Source organism: Lissotriton vulgaris, chromosome 2_2 (assembly GCF_964263255.1).
Source record: "Lissotriton vulgaris chromosome 2_2, aLisVul1.2, whole genome shotgun sequence".
Classification (NCBI taxonomy): domain Eukaryota; kingdom Metazoa; phylum Chordata; class Amphibia; order Caudata; family Salamandridae; genus Lissotriton; species Lissotriton vulgaris.
The window spans coordinates 334,591,532-334,609,992 of NC_141688.1; the positions used below are offsets into that span (position 1 = coordinate 334,591,532).

At 53.0% G+C, this 18,461-nt stretch overlaps 1 protein-coding gene across 7 annotated transcripts in view; it reads right to left on the bottom strand.

Moving 5' to 3' along the window:
• LOC147729429 (zinc finger protein 212-like) overlaps positions 1–18,461 on the bottom strand; it is a 152,094-nt gene that overhangs the window by 77,858 nt on the left and 55,775 nt on the right. The gene's annotated exons all lie outside the window — the stretch shown is intronic.

The following is an 18,461-nucleotide window of genomic DNA, read 5'->3' on the forward strand; positions in this document are numbered from 1 at the left end:
CCGGCTGAAGGTGTGACTTCGGGTAATTCAACGAGAAACCCAGGTCGTGAAGGAGGTGAATGGTAGTCGACATGTCCGCGGCGCACTGCTGTTCCGACCTGGCTTGAACGAGCCAGTCGTCGAGGTAGGGGTAGACATGGATGTTCTGCCTCCTGAGGTGCGCTGCTACAGTCGCCAGACACTTGGTAAAGACCCTTGGGGCAGTTGTGACTCCGAAGGGTAGGACTTTGAACTGATAATGCGTGCCCTGTATAGTGAACCTGAGGTACTTTCTGTGGGACGGATGTAGCGGAATGTGGAAATAAGCATCCTTGAGATCCAAGGTTGCTAAGAAGTCTCCTTTGTTTAACATAGGAAGAATCTGTTGCAGTGTAAGCATGTGGAAATGCTCTGACAGTATGTACAGATTGAGGGGACGGAGATCCAGAATTGGTCTGAGAGATCCGTCCTTCTTTGGAATGAGGAAGTACAGGGAATAAACCCCTGTGCCTTCCTCCCCCACTGGCACGAGCTCGATTGCCCCTTTTTGCAGCATCACCAACACTTCCTGCTGCAATAAGTGCAAGTGCTCTGCGGACATAGGTCTTTGCCTTGGTGGAATGTTGGGTGGAGGGGACTTTAACTCTAGACAATAACCGTACTGGATAAGCTGTCGCACCCACCTGTCTGTGGTGATGTTGATCCAGACGGGCAGGAACTGCTGTATTCTCCCCCCGACAGGTGTTAAATGGTCGGGGGGCAGTGACAGAGAGTCACTGGTTGCTCGGGGCAGAGGAGCGTGAATTGTTGCCTCCTTTGCCACGTCCTTTGTTGCTGTTTCCCCTGTAGCCCCTCTTGTTTTGTTTGGGGTACGAGGACTGTGCTCCACCTCTAGGGAACTGTGACTGTTGACCCATCTGTCCTCTGGTGACTCCACGGGCACCTGAGCGACGAAAATTATTGCCACGAAACTGCTGAGATTGTAGGGCCCCCATCGATTTAGCGGTTTCAGTGTCCTTTTTAATCTTTTCCAGGGTGGTGTCAACATCTGGACCAAACAGTCTATCCGGATTGACTGGTTGATTAAGTATGGTTGTTTGAATGTCAGGTTTGAACCCCGATATGCGGAGCCAAGCCTGTCTTCTGAGCATGACACTGGTGTTAATGGCCCTAGCGGCTGTGTCCGCGACATCAAGTGCGCACTTTATGGCCGCGTTGGAGATCAGTTGTCCTTCTTGTATAATCATTTTGGTGCCCTCTTGAAACTGCGGAGGCAGGTGTTCTACAATCTGCTCTAGTGTGTCGTAATGTGATCTATCATACCGTGCCAGTAGTGCCTGTGTATTTGCAATACGCCAGAAATTGGCAGCCTGTGCAGCCACTCTTTTGCCTCCTGCCTCTAGCACTTTGGACTCCTTATCCGGGGGAGGAGCTTCACCCGTTGTTTGGGAGTTGGCCCTCTTGCGTGCGTTTGCTACCACCAAGGAGTCAAGCGGCAATTGTCCTCGAATGTATGCAGGGTCTGCAGGCGCTGGTCTGTACTTTTTTTCAATACGTGGGTTGACCACCCTCGCCCTGGTAGGCTCTTTAAAGATGTCCGCAGCATGCTTGAGGACCCCTTTGAGCATAGGCAGGGTCTTTACATTTCTTTCCGAAACTGAAAATGTGTCGAATAGAAAGTCCTCCTCAACTGGGTCAGCATGCATGTCCACATCATGATTAGCAGCTGCCCTCTCAATGAGTGCATGAAAACCTGCAGAATCCTCCGTAGGGGATGCACGTGTACTGAAAGTCTGTGGGTCTTGCCCCACATCTTGGGTGCCTTGGTCCCCAATGCCATAATAAGAATCTGGCTGTGCATCAGGTTCATTGACTGGGAACGTGTATTGTTCATCTTCACCATAGCCCTCACTTTCAGAGTGGTCTGGAGACGGTGTTGGGCTCCTTCCCAGAGGAGGCTGGATAGGTTCCATGAGGCCCGAGGCGTCCTGTGGAAACTTTTTCTTCTTTAGGGGAATGACGTAGGATTCCACCGGCTGCGAAGTGATCTTCCTTTTATAAAGGGTTAACTTCCCCGTGTCCGCGTCTATGAAACACTCCGAATCCTCTTCAGGGTCGAGCAGTTGACCCGAAGATGTCCCTGCCGTAGAAGATTCTGACTTCTTTGGCGTCGATTTCGAGGAAAAGGCCTTTGGCACCACTTTTGGCGGTAGAAGGAAGAGGAGCTTACTTGCCGGTTTGACCGGGACGTCTGCCGCCTTCTGCGTCGATGGCGTTGGCGTCGACGAAGAAAAAGCCTTGTCTTTAATTCTCTGTAGTGAAGCAGCCACGAGAGATGCGTCGGTGACCGATGTCTTTGGCACCGACGAGGTGGCCTTGCCTTCGGATGCGACGTTCCGTTGGTCTTTTGGAGGGATGGACGGCCCCGAGTCCCTGGAGCGATGCGCAGATGTCCCCGTTGGAGCCGGGGCTGTGTCGGTTGCCTTGGCAGGCTTCGCCGGCGCCGGCGCGCTTGTCTTGTGCGTGCCACCCTTTTTAGAGGATCTCTCCTCCGGCGCCGATTTCGACCCTGTGGAATCGCCGTGTTTCTTCGACTTCTGCGGACCGGAGGTCGACGGAGTCGATGAGGCCGCCGGTTTATTTGTTTTTGCAGTTGCGACCGCCATCTTAGGGACGATTGAGTCCTTAACTTTCGGTTTCGGTTTCGGGTCGGCCATTTTAGGTGCAGTCGAGACCGTTGCTTTCAGTTTCGGTTTCGAAACCCTCGGCGCAGCAAGTATGTCCGTGGCCGGGCCGGCAGGCGGGGCCGTGGCTTGCGCTACAGGGTCTTGGGTAAGGCCGACAGGCGATCCCGCGACCCTCTCCTGATGTTCGTCAACTTCGGGGCATAGCTCGTCCCCTGAGCTATCTTCCTCGGCCCCATAAACCATAACGTCGTCCCCTACCTCGTCGACGTATTCAAGGCCTTGACCCACGACTCCGTCGTCGTCATATTCCGGATCAGCCTCGACCTCCGTCTCAGGCGGGGAGATTTGAAGATGATGGCTCTGGTCCTCCTCTTCTTGATCGCCGAAGATGTTATCTGGATCCGGGGCCGCCTGTTTGGCCACAAGGCGCACTGCGCGCCGAATCGTGAGAGTTTTCTTCGACCTGAACTTCGCACAGGCCCGGCAACTTCCTTCGTCATGGTCTGGCGAAAGGCACTTATTACAGACCGGGTGTACGTCTATATGTGGGTATTTGGACCCACAGAGCGGGCAGAGTTTAAACGGACTCCGCTCCATGTTGGGAACTTAGTGTCGAGTCGCGATGAGAAGGCCTCGATGTCCGAAGAGTAGTAAAAACTCCGGTGATTCCGGCTCCGAGAGACGGAAGAACTCGAGACCGTACGCAAACAATACCGACGTAAAGAACCCAAAGCCTTTTGGCCGTAAAAAGTGATGTTTATTCGGTTCCGACGGAGAGACGTCGAGACCGCATCCGAACCCAATGGCGGAAAAAAACAATCTGGGGATGGAGCCGATGCCCATGCGCACTGTAGTCCAGGGGAGGAGCCACCCATCTCAGGATACTTCGAAGACTCTTCCAGGACAACAATGTGCGATCATCCGGACCCAACACTAGGTGGCGATCTAATGCAAAGATATGAATTTAGCAGCCCACATGCCTCGAACTGAATTTTTAACTTCGATATTGAACCCACATGAGTTTTTAAAATATACACCATGAACTTGACATTATTGTAGGTTTTTTCCCTGGATTTTTTCTTCGATATCTACTCTAAACCAACTTCCAAGAGTAAATGTATACTCACCATCATTACCCTGTAAAAGTGAAACTTCATAAAAGGAAGTAATTGGCAATTCAGTGAGTGTGTGGTGCCTGGGCCCTGTGGTTCCAGGGCCAACAGACCATGATTGGCTGGTTTCGGCCGCGTTACCATGGAATTTAACATCCCGTCATGTTGGTAATGATGGAGCAGATTTCATCTGCAGTCAGGCATTGTTTCATTTTTGTGCTTCAGACAGACTGCATTTAAAATTGCCACACACCATTTGGTGCAAGTTAAAAACATGGCACATGAAAATATGAAAGTGAGGCCAATTCAGTCTGAAATGCTTTTGCTGAATTAACATGTGTTTTTGCAACGTAGAGAAAAGAGGCCTTTTTAGCTTTGAAGATTAATAGAATGTGTTTCTCTCTTCCCAGCGCATCCCATGTAATCTAAATAAACTATTTCTGTCTAAAGAGACTTTGACTTGTTGCATATTTTGATAAATATTTTCAGTTAATAACACCTCTTTTTCTTTGTTGCACATTGCACATTTATTTTGCATTTTGTCATAAATAATAGAAAAGCTGCTTTACACTAGTAGCTTGGCTAGGAAAACATTTATAATGAGTATTAGTATGGAGTTTGGAAACATAATGTGCTGATTTACATGAAATTAACATTATCTTTGTGCTAATTTTATTTTTGGGGCCTACCATTAAATGGCTGCCTGTGAAACCATCAAAAGCTATGGCTTGCTTTGAATGAGAAGGGAGCATGCGCAGACCGTGGCAGCTTTCCTCATGACAAGAAGTGAAGAACACCTTGAACTGTACATTCTTGTGATTGTGCCAATGTACCAGTGTTAGTTAAAAGTATCCATCTGACTGCGCTTTGACAGGAAGGAAGGACACTATAGACACATTTTCCCTAGTAAATGTTGCAAATGTTTATAAATGTATAATTCATGTATGCTTCTTTTGTTAAAACTGTTTTTTTTAATGCGTCAGGAAGTGCAAACTCATGCCATCATGATTGACCAATCAACGTACAGGTTTTCCTGAAAGTTGAAACATTTTGTGTATAAATACTACCTCTCCGGAGGAGGGGGTGGCTTTCTCAGCTCAGCTGGCTTCTAGGCTCATTAGGGGGTGTGTGAGCTCTTGAAGAGAAGGAACAGATTAGGCCAGACAGCCTATGGGTTAGGTACGAGAACGTCCCGGGAGATTGCTGAAGGGGAGGTGCGTCCGAGGAGAGTCAGGGGGAGGTTTCTTGCTTCCACGTCATATCTTGGCACTGCAGGCGCATTCCTTTGAGGTCTGGTGAAGGAGGGGCTATCTCACTCCCTGCTTGCTCTTTAGACACAGACAGACAGAGAGTGCAGCTGATTAAATAGAATTAGATGCTAAACTTTAAGTTATGCTTTGACTAATTAATTATGTCTGAAAAGATTTTTTTTGACTTATGCATTTATTTCTCTTAATGGGAGATTTTTGCAAACTATTTGATTTTTGATTAGCCTTTCAAGACTATTTTTTCTTAGAAACTCCTTAAGAATTTTGAATGACATTTTGCGCCACATTTTCTATCCTATATGTAATGCTTATATGCAGACTGTAAAATGTTCTGTATTAATGCTATTTTTCCTGTTTTCCAAATTCTGTAACCTGATTGATATTTTACTAATGAATAAAGGGTCAGAGAAAATTAACTTTTGACTAGAAAATAAAACCCTTTAAATACTCAACAACTCTCTTTATTGGCTTAAAATAATAATTGCATTTTGACTGTTCATGATTATTAAAAGTCTCCTGAAGGTAATACATGGTGTGAAGGGCCCAACACCTTTTGAGCGGTAAATTAGAGGTAGCATGAGGGTTTTGCATTGAGAAATTACCAGAAGAAATTACCGCTCCATTAGTAACGCATGGCGCGAGGGGTTGTATGGTCCCAGCTCACAGAGATCTGACTCAATCAGACAGTAAAGTGGCGGAAGGCGATGAAGAACTCTCTCTGAGGGCAAAGAAACAAAAGCCGGGCTGACCTCGAGGCCTCAAGAAATGAGGTTTAGCCATAAGAAAGCTCATCTTTAATTGTGTATCCTTCGAAAGAAATGTCACTTCACACCCAGGCAATGCAGCAGAGTGTTTGCAAGCTGCATGTGAAACCTTCCTGCTCCCTTGTATAGGGTATGGCATAGACAACGTCTCAAGGGGTATCGTTTGGGAGGGGAAATTATTTTAGATACACAATACATTGCTGAGGAAAGGGCGAAAGAGACAGAAGACTGACCCAAAGGTTAAGGAAATGCTTTACACATTTGATTAAAATATACGGTCAAAACAAATACTATCAAAATGACACTGGGTACATTAAATGTCATGTAACCTGTGAAGATGTGCACACGCGCTCGTGAGAGGTGCACAGCGCTAGTGACACAGTTGCAGTCAATGTCTAATGTTTCATTGAATTAAGCTCAGAAAAGACAATAATAGCGAGCTCTGTTGTAAGACAACTCTGACCTCATAAGCAGGGCTTTTAAGGACAGGTCTCTATGTACTTTTATCATTAGCACTATTTTAATATGTATGTGGTGATATAAAACATATGTGGATTGTTTTATGGACTACTTAGTCTCAATAAACATCATTGAAATGAGTGTGGGTCAAGACTAGGACAGGTGACAGGAATGAAGTTAGAGCAGAGATATTGTCAGGCTTCTGGAGACCGACTGGGCTCATGATGGGGACGCAGGTTAGATCAGGAATAAATGAAGATTGAGAAAAAGGAACAACAGTTTGAACTTTGGACTGTCACACTAATTGCAAGGACTGTGTTAGAAATAATTGGCAGCGCATTCATTTTACAATTTCAACCTAGATTTGGCAGAGCAGCTGGACAGGCAGGCACCCTGGGGGTGCTGCTGGGCAGGACAAGCCCTCTGGGGGTGCTGGGGACAGGACAGGCACCCTGGGGGTGCTGCTGGGCAGGAGAGGCACCCTGGGGGTGCTGCTGGGCAGGACAGGCACCCCGGGGGTGCTGCTGGGCCAGACAGGCACCGTGGGGGTGCTGCTGGGCCAGACAGGCACCGTGGGGGTGCTGCGGTACAGTACAGGCACTCTGGGGGTGCTGCTGGACACGACAAGCACTCTGGGGGTGGTGCTGGAGACGACAGGCATCCTGGGGGTGCTTCTGGGCAGGACAGGCACCCTGGGGGTGCTGCGGGACGGGTCAGGCACCCTGGGGGTGTTGCTGGACGGGACAGGCACCCTAGGGGTGCGGCTGGACAGGCAATCAGAGGGGGGGGGGGGGCAGCTGGTCAGGACAGGCACCCTGGGGGTGCTGAAGGACATGACAGGCACTCTGGGAGAGCTGCGGTACAGGACAGGCACTAGGGGGTGGTGCGGCTGGACAGGACAGACACCATTGGGGTGCTGCTGGGCAGGGCAGCCATTCTGGGGGTGCTGCAGGACAGGCCCTCTGGAGGTGCTGCCGGACAGGGCAGGCACCCTGGGGGTGCTGCTTGACAGGACTGGCCCTCTGGGGGTGCAGCTTGACAGGACAGGTATCGTGGGGGTGCTGCGGGACAGGACAGGTACTGTGGGGGTGGCGCTGGACACGACAGGCACCCTGACGGTGCGGCTGGATGGGACAGGAACTCGGAAGGGGGGTGCAGCTGGACTGGACAGGCACTCGGGGGTTGCTGCTGGACGACAACCCTGGGGGTGCTACCGGGCAGGACAGGCACTCGGGGTGCGGCTGGACAGGACAGGCACCCTGGAGGTGCGGCTGGACAGGAAAAGCACCCTGGGGGTGCTGCAGGCTGGACAAGCAACAAGCACTCGGGGGCTGCTGGACAGGGCAGTTATTTTGGGGGTGCTGCGGGACAGGACAGGCACCCTGGGGGTGAAGCCGGTCAGGACAGGCACCCTGGGGGTGCTGCTGGACAGGACAGGCACCCTGGGGGTGCTGCGGTACAGGACAAGCACCCTGGGGCTGCTGTGCACGAACAGGCACTAGGGGAGGGTGGGACTGGACACGACAGGCACCCTGACGGTGCGGCTGGATGGGACAGGAACTCGGAAGGGGGGTGCAGCTGGACTGGACAGGCACTCGGGGGTTGCTGCTGGACGGCAACCCTGGGGGTGCTACCGGGCAGGACAGGCACTCGGGGTGCGGCTGGACAGGACAGGCACCCTGGAGGTGCGGCTGGTCAGGACAGGCACCCTGGGGGTTCGGCTGGACGGGACAGGCACACTGGGGGTGCGGCTGGATTGGACAGGCACACTGGGGGTGCGGCTGGACGGGACAGGCACACTGGGGGTGCGGCTGGACGGGACAGGCACACTGGGGGTGCGGCTGGACGGGACAGGCACCCTGGGGGTGCGGCTGGACAGGAGAGGCACTTGGGGGTGCGGTTGGACACGACATGCACCCTGGGGGTGCCGCCGGGCAGGACAGGCACTTGGAAGGGGGGGTGCTGCTGGACGGGACAGGGACCCTGGGGGTGCTGTGGGACAACACAGGCACCCTGGCGGTGCGGCTGGACACGACAGGCACCCTGGGGGTGCGGCTGGACACGACAGGCACCTTGGGGGTGCGCTGGACACGACAGGCATCCCGGAGGTGCTGCTGGACAGGACAGGCACTTGGGGGTGCGGCTGGATAGGCACCCTGGGGGTTTTGAGGGACAGGGACCCTGGGGGTGCTGTGGGACAACACAGGCACCCTGGGGGTGTGGCTGGACACGACAGGGACCCTGGGGGTGCTGTGGGACAACACAGGCACCCTGGGGTGAGGCTGGACACGACAGGGACCCTGGGGGTGCTCCCGAGCAGGACGGGCACTCTAGGGGGTGCTCCCTAGCAGGACGGGCACTCTAGGGGGCGCTCCCGAGCAGGACGGGCACTCTAGGGGGCGCTCCCGAGCAGGACGGGCACTCTAGGGGGCGCTCCCGAGCAGGACGGGCACTCTAGGGGGCGCTCCCGAGCAGGACGGGCACTCTAGGGGGCGCTCCCGAGCAGGACGGGCACTCTAGGGGGTGCTCCCGAGCAGGACGGGCACTCTAGGGGGCGCTCCCGAGCAGGACGGGCACTCTAGGAGGCGCTCCCGAGCAGGACGGGCACTCTAGGAGGCGCTCCCGAGCAGGACGGGCACTCTAGGAGGCGCTCCCGAGCAGGACGGGCACTCTGGGGGCGCTCCCGAGCAGGACGGGCACTCTGGGGGCGCTCCCGAGCAGGACGGGCACTCTGGGGGTGCTGCTGGGCAAGAAGGGCACTCTGGGGGTGCTGCTGAGCAGGACATGCCACCAGGGGGTGCTGCTGGACGGGACAGGCACCCTGGGGGTGCTGCGGGACACAACAGGCACCCCGGGGTGCTGCTGCACATGACAGGCACCCCGGGGATGCTGCTGGGCACGACAGGCACCCTGTGGGTGCTGCTGGGCACGACAGGCAACCTGGGGGTGCAGCTGGACACGACAGGCACCCTGGGGGTGCTGCTGGACACGACAGGCACCCTGGGGGTGCTGCTGGACACAACAGGCACCCCATGGGTGCTGCTGTGCACGACAAGCCCTCTGGGGGTGCTGCTGGGCATGACAGGCACCCTGGGGGTGCTGCGGGATAGGACATGCACCCTGGGGGTGCTGCTAGACAGGCACTCGTGGGTGCAGCTGGACAGGACAGGCACCATGGGGGTGCGGCTGGGCAGGACAGGCACTCTGGGGGTGCTGAGGGACAGGACAGGCATGTGGGTAGCATTGCTGGTCAGAGCGGACATATCAAAACTCTAGAGCTGTTGTAGTTTCTTAGGACAGGGAGCAGTTGAACAGGACAGACACTATCCATGTAGCTGGACAGAAGAGACACACTTGCAGTACAGTAGGACAGACACTAGGACACTGCAGCTGGACAGGACAGACACTAGGACACTGTAGCTGGACGGGACAGACTCTAGGACACTGCAGCTGGACACGACAGACACTAGGACACTGTAGCTGGACGGGACAGACTCTAGGACACTGCAGCTGGACGGGACAGACTCTAGGACACTGTAGCTGGACGGGACAGACTCTAGGACACTGTAGCTGGACGGGACAGACTCTAGGACACTGCAGCTGGACAGGACAGACATTAGGACACTGCAGCTGGACAGGACAGACATTAGGACACTGCAGCTGGACAGGACAGCCATTAGGACACTGCAGCTGGACAGGACAGACACTAACAGTGTAGCTTGACAGAACTGACATGCAAACTACCATTAGTCAGGGCAGGCACTCTGGCAGCGCATGGATGACAGAGCAGACGCTCTGGCAGCGCATGGAGGACAGAGCAGACGCTCTGGCAGCGCATGGAGGACAGAGCAGACGCTCTGGCAGCGCATGGAGGACAGAGCAGACGCTCTGGCAGCGCATGGAGGACAGAGCAGACGCTCTGGCAGCGCATGGAGGACAGAGCAGACGCTCTGGCAGCGCATGGAGGACAGAGCAGACGCTCTGGCAGCGCATGGAGGACAGAGCAGACGCTCTGGCAGCGCATGGAGGACAGAGCAGACGCTCTGGCAGCGCATGGAGGACAGAGCAGACACTCTGGCAGCGCATGGAGGACAGAGCAGACACTCTGGCAGCGCATGGAGGACAGAGCAGACACTCTGGCAGCGCATGGATGACAGAGCAGACACTCTGGCAGCGCATGGAGGACAGAGCAGACACTCTGGCAGTCGAGTCTGCTGGTGACCAGGGTGTGAGTGACGGTCTTTCTGTGTTCAAGGGGGATCCATTTGAAGGTCTTACGTAGGAGGCGGAGGGTGTGGAAGCAGGAGGTCGAGACGGAGTGGAGTACTGTCATGGTATGTTGGGTGGATAGCTCTCCCAGACATAAAAAAATATTACTGGGCTGTTCACCTGGCCGCAATTAATCACTGCACATATCGGTATAGGATGGACAAATGGCAACTTCCGGAGGGGGGGGTGGGGGGGGGGGATAATTTTACGAGGGCAATATATACTCCCATACTAAAAAGTTCCCACTCACCGGGCCTACCAGACACGCAGTACCAGTCTGGAGGGAAGTGAACAAAAATCCGGGGTGGGACCGGAGGCTCACGCATGCCACTCCACTGTGAGACGCGGAGCAACTGGGAACTCCGCGGATCTCAAAAGGGTTTGATAATTGGGATCCGATTGGGATCTCAAGGATTGGAGATCTGTGGCAGAAGAAGGAAATAGTGTCATTTGCTGCCCTGCAAAAAGAATATGAATTAGCCGATTCAGAATACTTCCGGTATTCACAGATGCGACATGCACTAATATCGAATTTGCCCAAGGGGGAATCTCCCCCTTGGAAGACAGGTTGTTGGATGGCGACATGCCCACAAAAGTGATCTCCCTCACATACAAGAAACTAAGCTATTGAAAAGCTTTATTTGATATGCAAAGATATCTTACAAGCATAACATACATTAAAAAACAACATTTTAGAAAAAATACAAGTATGTCATACATTTTAAAATAGTAACATTTTAGGGAGCTCCCTAAGATAAATTAGCTAAAAAAGGATTAAATCGATATAGACAATCTATTGCAACGAATCAACCAAAATCGTTTAAAAAATTTTGAGACACCACAGATTATAAGCGGAAAGGTATCAGTCAATAGGATTCGCAGTGCCACCATATGCATACGTGTTCCCAGGCGTTTAAAGACGGGTTTCAACCAGTATCTCCTTGGGTGGATATAGTCTGGGCACTCAAAGAGTACATGTGCCACCGTCTCAGGTCTGGTTGGACAACAAGCGCAAAAGGGAGATGAATGGGTATAGGACTTCCACTTCGATACAATTGCTCCTAGCGGAAGGGTGCCAACTCTAAACTTGAAGTAAAGGGCCCTATCCACTGGCATAGTGATTAGGTCCATATAGGGTTCATACGATACCACATCCTTTACTTTAAGAAATGCTACAGTCGAGTTACAGTGATGTGGATTCCCAATTAGTTGACGAGAGACCCAGTCCCAAAATAGTTTTTTGAGGACTGCCTTGGGAGGGGCAGATCTTGTAGTCCAGCAGTCTCCTAGGCCCAGTTCCCCCAATAGAGTTTTTATGTCCTTCAGCCACTTGATCTTATTCCAGCCCCCGTGTTCAGTATTTCTGTTAGGCCATCGGCATAGGATTTTAATTCCGGGACCCTCCATATGCGGGACCATAGGAGCAATGGGCGAAGACGGGCCTGATCTCTGATGCTTTTACAGCCCAGGTCCAAGAGCACTGGAACAGTAGGGGTGCTCAAGGGAAGAGCTAGAAGGTTCTTCAGCAACTTATTTTCGGACTTGGATAGGGAATCCAGGTTGCAGTGGCCCCATAACTCCGCACCGTACAAGGCTGAAGTGACCCCCCTTGCCTTATAAATCTCAACTCCAGGCGCCACTGAAGATCTATGGGATGCATGATATTCCTTGAGTACGGCACCCCCTACCCTTTTGTGACAGAGGACCATCTTGTCGATGTGGGAACGCCAGCTCATTTTGTCATTCAGGCGTAGACCCAAATAGTCAAATTCCGTCACTTTCTCCAGAGGGACTGAGTTCAAAATGGGAGGACGACCTAATTTCCTTGGTGGACGTAGTATCAGGTATTTCGTTTTTTCTACGTTTATCACCAGCCCTCTGGTTACACAAAAATCGTGGAACCGGGTCAACAGCTTCTGGAGCCCCTGGGGGGTCTTTGAGATTAGCAGGGTGTCATCCGCAAACAATAATGTTGGGATCCGCACACCCCCCAGACAGGGTGCGTCCGCAGGATCCTGTTGCAGATGCTCCACCACACCGTTTACATATAAGGAGAAGAGTGTGGGGGCTAACACGCAACCCTGCCTGACACCCCTACAAACAGGGATCCTATCTGTTGTTTCGCCGTTTCTCCCCCAGCGAACCTGGGCAAAGTTGTTCGTATGTAGCTTCATAAGGAGATACAGAATATACGGGGGCAGACCCAAACGATGGAGAACCCTCCAGAGTTCCTCCCTGGGAACTAGGTCAAAGGCAGTCTTCAAATCAATGAAGGCCAAATAGAGACTGCCCTTGCCTAGTTCCACCACCTTCCAGTGCAGTAGAGTTAGCCTAAAGACCTGCTCAATTGTACCTGTTCCTGAGCGAAAGCCTGCTTGGAAGTCCGATAGGACTTGATTCTCATCCACCCATTGAACGATTCTCCCCAAAATGACTTTTCCAGCTACTTTTTGTGTGGAATCAATCAGGCTTATTGGCCTGTAGTTCCCTGGAGTGTCTCTACTTCCCTTCTCATATATGGGGACTACCACAGCCCCTCTCCACGACTCTGGGATCGGGCCGCCCTCCAAGATGGCATTCAGAAGGGCCGAGATCATTTGGCCCCATTCAGATGGGTAGGCCCGCAGTAAATCCCCTGGGAGCCCATCCGGGCCAGCAGCTTTCAGTGGGACCACGGTTTTGATGGCATTCTCAACCTCCCGGGGTGTGAACAAGCAGGAAGAGCTATCCTCCATAAAGAAGGGAAATAGAGCTGGCTCGTTTAGGGACCCTTCTATCGCTGAATATAAGGCCCTGAAATGACAAAACCAGTTCTGTGGTGGAATGGTGCAGGTTCTCAGAGTATCGTCGGGTCTACTGCGGGAACCTATCAGTTTCCAGAACCCCCTAGCATCTTTATCTTTACTAGCAACCAGCAACTCCGCCCAGAATTTCTCCTCCCATTCTTTCTTTGCTATCTGGATCTGTTTGGAGTAGACCTTCCTAGCCTCCTTTATCCTAACTTGAGATTTTGCTTTGACTGCCTCGACTAAGTTTTTTTTCGCCTCCCCACATTTGTGGGTGTACCAACCATCTTTTTTATTGGGCCTTTCTTTCGTCCCGCCATGCCTCTTGCCTACAGTAAACAAATTTGTCAAGGCCCCTGTTAGGCCACAAAATACTTCATAGACCTCCCCCGCGCCCCCTTCAACTGCGCTTAGATTCTGTTGGGCTAGGGCCAGTAATTGGGACACAGCCTCAAGTTTTCCGGCAGACAAGAGAAGTTTTGACCACTTCAGGCGTCTACCGCAAGGGGATACCTCCGCCTCACCCAAATCAACTGTAGGGCTGGATACAGGACCCCCACTAACTGACCACCAAGGGGCTAAAGTGAGGGATAACAGATTGTGATCACTTTCAACTGAAGGTAGTATTACCATATCCCTCACTGAGCTCCATAAGCACACATCAAGCAAGATGTAATCAATTCTTGATGTGTGGTTAGGCCTTTTATATGTATGGGCACCCCCCCTATCCGAGGTTGTCCTCCGGTTTAGAGCCCTTAGACCATGCTATATACTAAGGGCATTTAACTGCAATGCCACCTCCGACCATTTTTTGATCGGGGGCAGGTCTAGGATAGGTATCCCCCTCCTGCCATCCTCTTCATCCTGGGTAACATCCGAGCCCAAGGGCTTGAACGTACAGTTTACATCTCCTGCAACCAGGGCGCAGGCTTTGTGTGGCGTTGCCCCCAACAAGTCCTCCAGCAAAGCAATTGTGGGAGACTGCCTCCCTCCCTTGGTGCCACGGGCATAGACATTGACTATATTCAGAACAACACGACCCCTGGCGTCCTTCAGTGTAATGTTAAGTAAATCTGGGCTATTGGTCTTAGTTTCCACTACCCTGCAATTTAGGGATGAAGCTACCCAGATAAGAAGTCCCCCCGAAGGCCGTCCTCTGCCCGAGTCTGGGCAGACAGCTGGGATGGCATAAGCAGAGTACCCTGCCCTGTGTACTGGTTCCCTACTCCACGTCTCCTGAAATATGCATATGGAATACTCTTCCACTAATGCATTCCAGTCAGGCAGCGTCAGTTTCCTAGTTATTCCTGCAACATTCCAGCTGAAGACCTTTAAGACTTGGTCCGTCACAGGAGGAGCGCAGCAGGAAACTATTTCTTGGCATGGAGCCACCCTATCAGTACCTGGCAATGCTCCCCAATGACCGCTAGCGGCCAGGTCCCCCAAGGGGTCCATAGTAGCCAGCTGTATAATTTGGGTTTCATTTGAGGAAGAAGAGGTAGGTGACATTACTGGGTCGTATAGGGGCTCGCCCATTACCCCCCTATCTAGGCCTCCCGTTGCCTCAAGTCAGTAGTTCATGGGGCCAAAATTTTGGTCGAGCCACCTAATCTGTGGATAGGGAGAGGGCTCGAACACACTATACATTCCACCAATAGCACCCTTGCTTGATTCCCCCGCCACAGGCCTAAGAGTGGTATGATTTATATGCCACGGGTAGAAGTAAGTCAGATCCACTGCACTAACCCCAGTACCCCCCACCGTTTGATCTTGACTGCATATCAATCTAGCCACTCTATTGTCCTGGAAGTTAATAATGACGCAGTCCCCCTCCAGCTGCTTCTTGCTCTTTCCCACCCAACTCACCCTGCGGACACCGAGGATTAGTCCATCAACGCCCGCAGGGAGTGGTCTGTTTGTTTTTAGCCAGTGGAGGCATTTGTTTTTTAGGGCCTGGTGGGTCTCTAGTTGGTTATCTTTTAATGGTGGGACCTTAACCAGTACAACCACATAGGGATGGCAATCCGGGGGAAGGTCAGTGCAAGGAATGCGGGGAGTTTTTCTCGGGGCGGGTGCAGCAGGAGTATGTGCTTCGACAAGGTTAGCTGGCAGAGCTGCCCCAACTTCCTTAGTCTTAGCACTATTTACCTGTGATTGCTTAGGTTTTGAATTATGATTTTGTCCACCCACTGCAGCCTTTGGTTGCGTTACTATTTTGTGGGCTTTGGGGACATTAGTAGAATTCCCTCGGGTGGATTGGATTGCGAGACAGGGCCTGGTTTGGACTTGGGTGGGGCTATATTAGTTGGAGTTGGTGCCACACTTGGTGCCACTAAGGACACCGTCTGTAGTGTGACTGGGTCTTGTGGCGGAGCGACAGGAACTGCTGCTCCCTTTCCCAACTTGCCACACGTGGGGTCCTGGCTATTTCTAGTCTGTTGTTTAATCAAGGTTTTGAGTGAAAAGAAGTTGTCAAGGGTCGACTGTTTAAGACTATTTACTCTAGACTCCACCCTCTTAATTTGGTCTATGAGCGGTATCAAGGAGCGGTTAAGCGCGTTAATAAACCCCTTTCCTGAGACTGAGACAAGGACTCTCCCAACCCGTCACCCGTGGCCCTTAGTCCTTGTTTCCTAGAGCGCTTGTACAGTTTAGGGTGACTACCTTTACGTGAGCTCACAACTCTTTTCCTCTTAGCACGTTTCAAGGCACCCTGAAACACACAAGGGGCTGAGATGGCCACAGAGGGAACAGGGTCTGCCTGCGGGGAGTTTTGGATAATAACAGGGGAATATAGAGGTGGAACACACACTCCCTCAATCTCGTCACAGACAACACCTGGTGTTAGCTGTACTACTAGATTCTCTAACCTATCAATACTACCACCTAGTTCGAGTAGCCGGGGATGCTCTGGCACTTCTACTATAGATGGGGATAGAGCCCGGACTGTGGGAGGTGACAAGACTTTAGCCGCAGGGCCCAGAGAGGATCGTCTAGCTGGTAAAAGATCCCCGGAGAGGCGACGTTCCGTCATAGCAATCTCCTTCTCTATGACCGCCGCTACTCTAGTAATGAACTTGTCCATGGCACCTATCATTGGGTTTCCCCCAACCCCTTCTCCTACAGCTCTAAGAGGTTTCCCAGAACGAGTGGACATGGTTAATGTTTTATCCTCTGCCAATGTCACAGTACCTTTCGGGGCCAGTTAGGAAGATGTTGGGGACCTGGCCCAGCCCAGCTCTGTCAGCCCCTGACTGCCACAGACTGCCCGCCCTTTGCTCGGGCTTCGCTCGCGTCCCGCTAAGCGTTAGACGAGCTATGAAAAAGGGGCGTTGCAGGCAGGGGGCGTGTCTCGCTGGGGGCGCGTCCGTACACACCTGTGTATCGCAGGGACTCCTGGTGTTCCAAATCCCTGCTAGTGCACGCCCTTGCTGTAGTTCTGCTCCCTCGGACTCAGGGCACCCAAACAGCACCGCCCCTCGCTGGAAACCGCGAAGCGGCACCCGCGAAGCGGCACCCGCGAAGCGGGTGCGGCAAGCAGGAGCGGTAACAGCGGTGACCCGAGGGTTTGGAAATGGGCTTCTCCGTGGGTCCTCCTCGTGCACAGCTCCCAGGTCAGTAGTGGCGTTCTTGTGGTGTCCCAAGGAGTGTTGCAGTTACATGCCTTTAATCTTAGCCAGGCAGGGGGCGTGTCTCGCTGGGGGCGCGTCCGTACACACCTGTGTAACGCAGGGACTCCTGGTGTTCCGAGTCCCTGCTAGTGCACGCCCTTGTTGTAGTTCTGCTCCCTCAGACTCAGGGCACCCAAACAGCACCGCCCCTCGCTGGAAACTGCGAAGCGGCACCTGCGAAGCGGGTGCGGCAAGCAGGAGCGGTAACAGAGGTGACCCGAGGGTTTGGAAACGGGCTTCTCCGTGGGTCCTCCTCGTGCACAGCTCCCAGGTCAGTAGTGGCGTTCTTGTGGTGTCCCAAGGAGTGTTGCAGTTACACGCCTTTAATCTTAGCCAGGCAGGGGGCGTGTCTCGCTGGGGGCACGCCATACACACCTGTGTATCTCAGGGACTCCTGGTGTTCCGAGTCCCTGCTAGTGCACGCCCTTGTTGTTGTTCTGCTCCCTCGGACTCAGGGCACCCAAACAGCACCGCCCCTCGCTGGAAACCGCAAAGCGGCACCCGCAAAGCGGGTGCGGCAAGCAGGAGCGGTAACAGCGGTGACCCGAGGGTTTGGAAACGGGCTTCTCCGTGGGTCCTCCTCGTGCACAGCTCCCAGGTCAGTAGTGGCGTTCTTGTGGTGTCCCAAGGAGTGTTGCAGTTACACGCCTTTAATCTTAGCCAGGCAGGGGGCGTGTCTCGCTGGGGGCGCGTCCGTACACACCTGTGTATCGCAGGGACTCCTGGTGTTCAGAGTCCCTGCTAGTGCACGCCCTTGTTGTGGTTCTGCTCCCTCGGACTCAGGGCACCCAAACAGCACCGCCCCTCGCTAGAAACCCAGAAGCGGCACCCGCAAAGCGGGTGCGGCAAGCAGGAGCGGTAACAGCGGTGACCCGAGGGTTTGGAAACGGGCTTCTCCGTGGGTCCTCCTCGTACACAGCTCCCAGGTCAGTAGTGGCATTCTTGTGGTGTAGAAACTAATAAATAACACTTCGATCCCCTCGTTCTGACCAGGGGTGGTGGCAGAGAGACGGATTAGAGCTTGATGAGGAAGAGTGGCAGGAGGCAGTGGCATCCCCTTGGGAAGTCGCAATCTCTTCCAGACTCCTCCTGGTTCAGTTGAAGATTTTACATAGGGTCTATGTGTCGGGACAGATGGTTAGCATGGGGAGAGTGTCTGACGGGATGTGCAGGTGGCAATGTGGGCAGGTGGGTACTTTCATGCATATATTATGGGAATGTGCAACTATCCAGAATTACTGGATGGGGATACACAGGTGTCAAAAATGAGGTGCTTGAGGTGAGACTCCGGCCTGAAACCAAGTGATGTCTGGGAGCCTACTGATTAGAACAGCAGGGGGAAAACTCGGGTCACATTGGGCCCGATGGTGGCTAAGAGAAACATTGCCCCATTGTGGAGTTCTTGAGTGTCGCCTACTTTGACTACCTGGAAGGCGGACATGGATTGATGAGGAGAAAAGACAGTG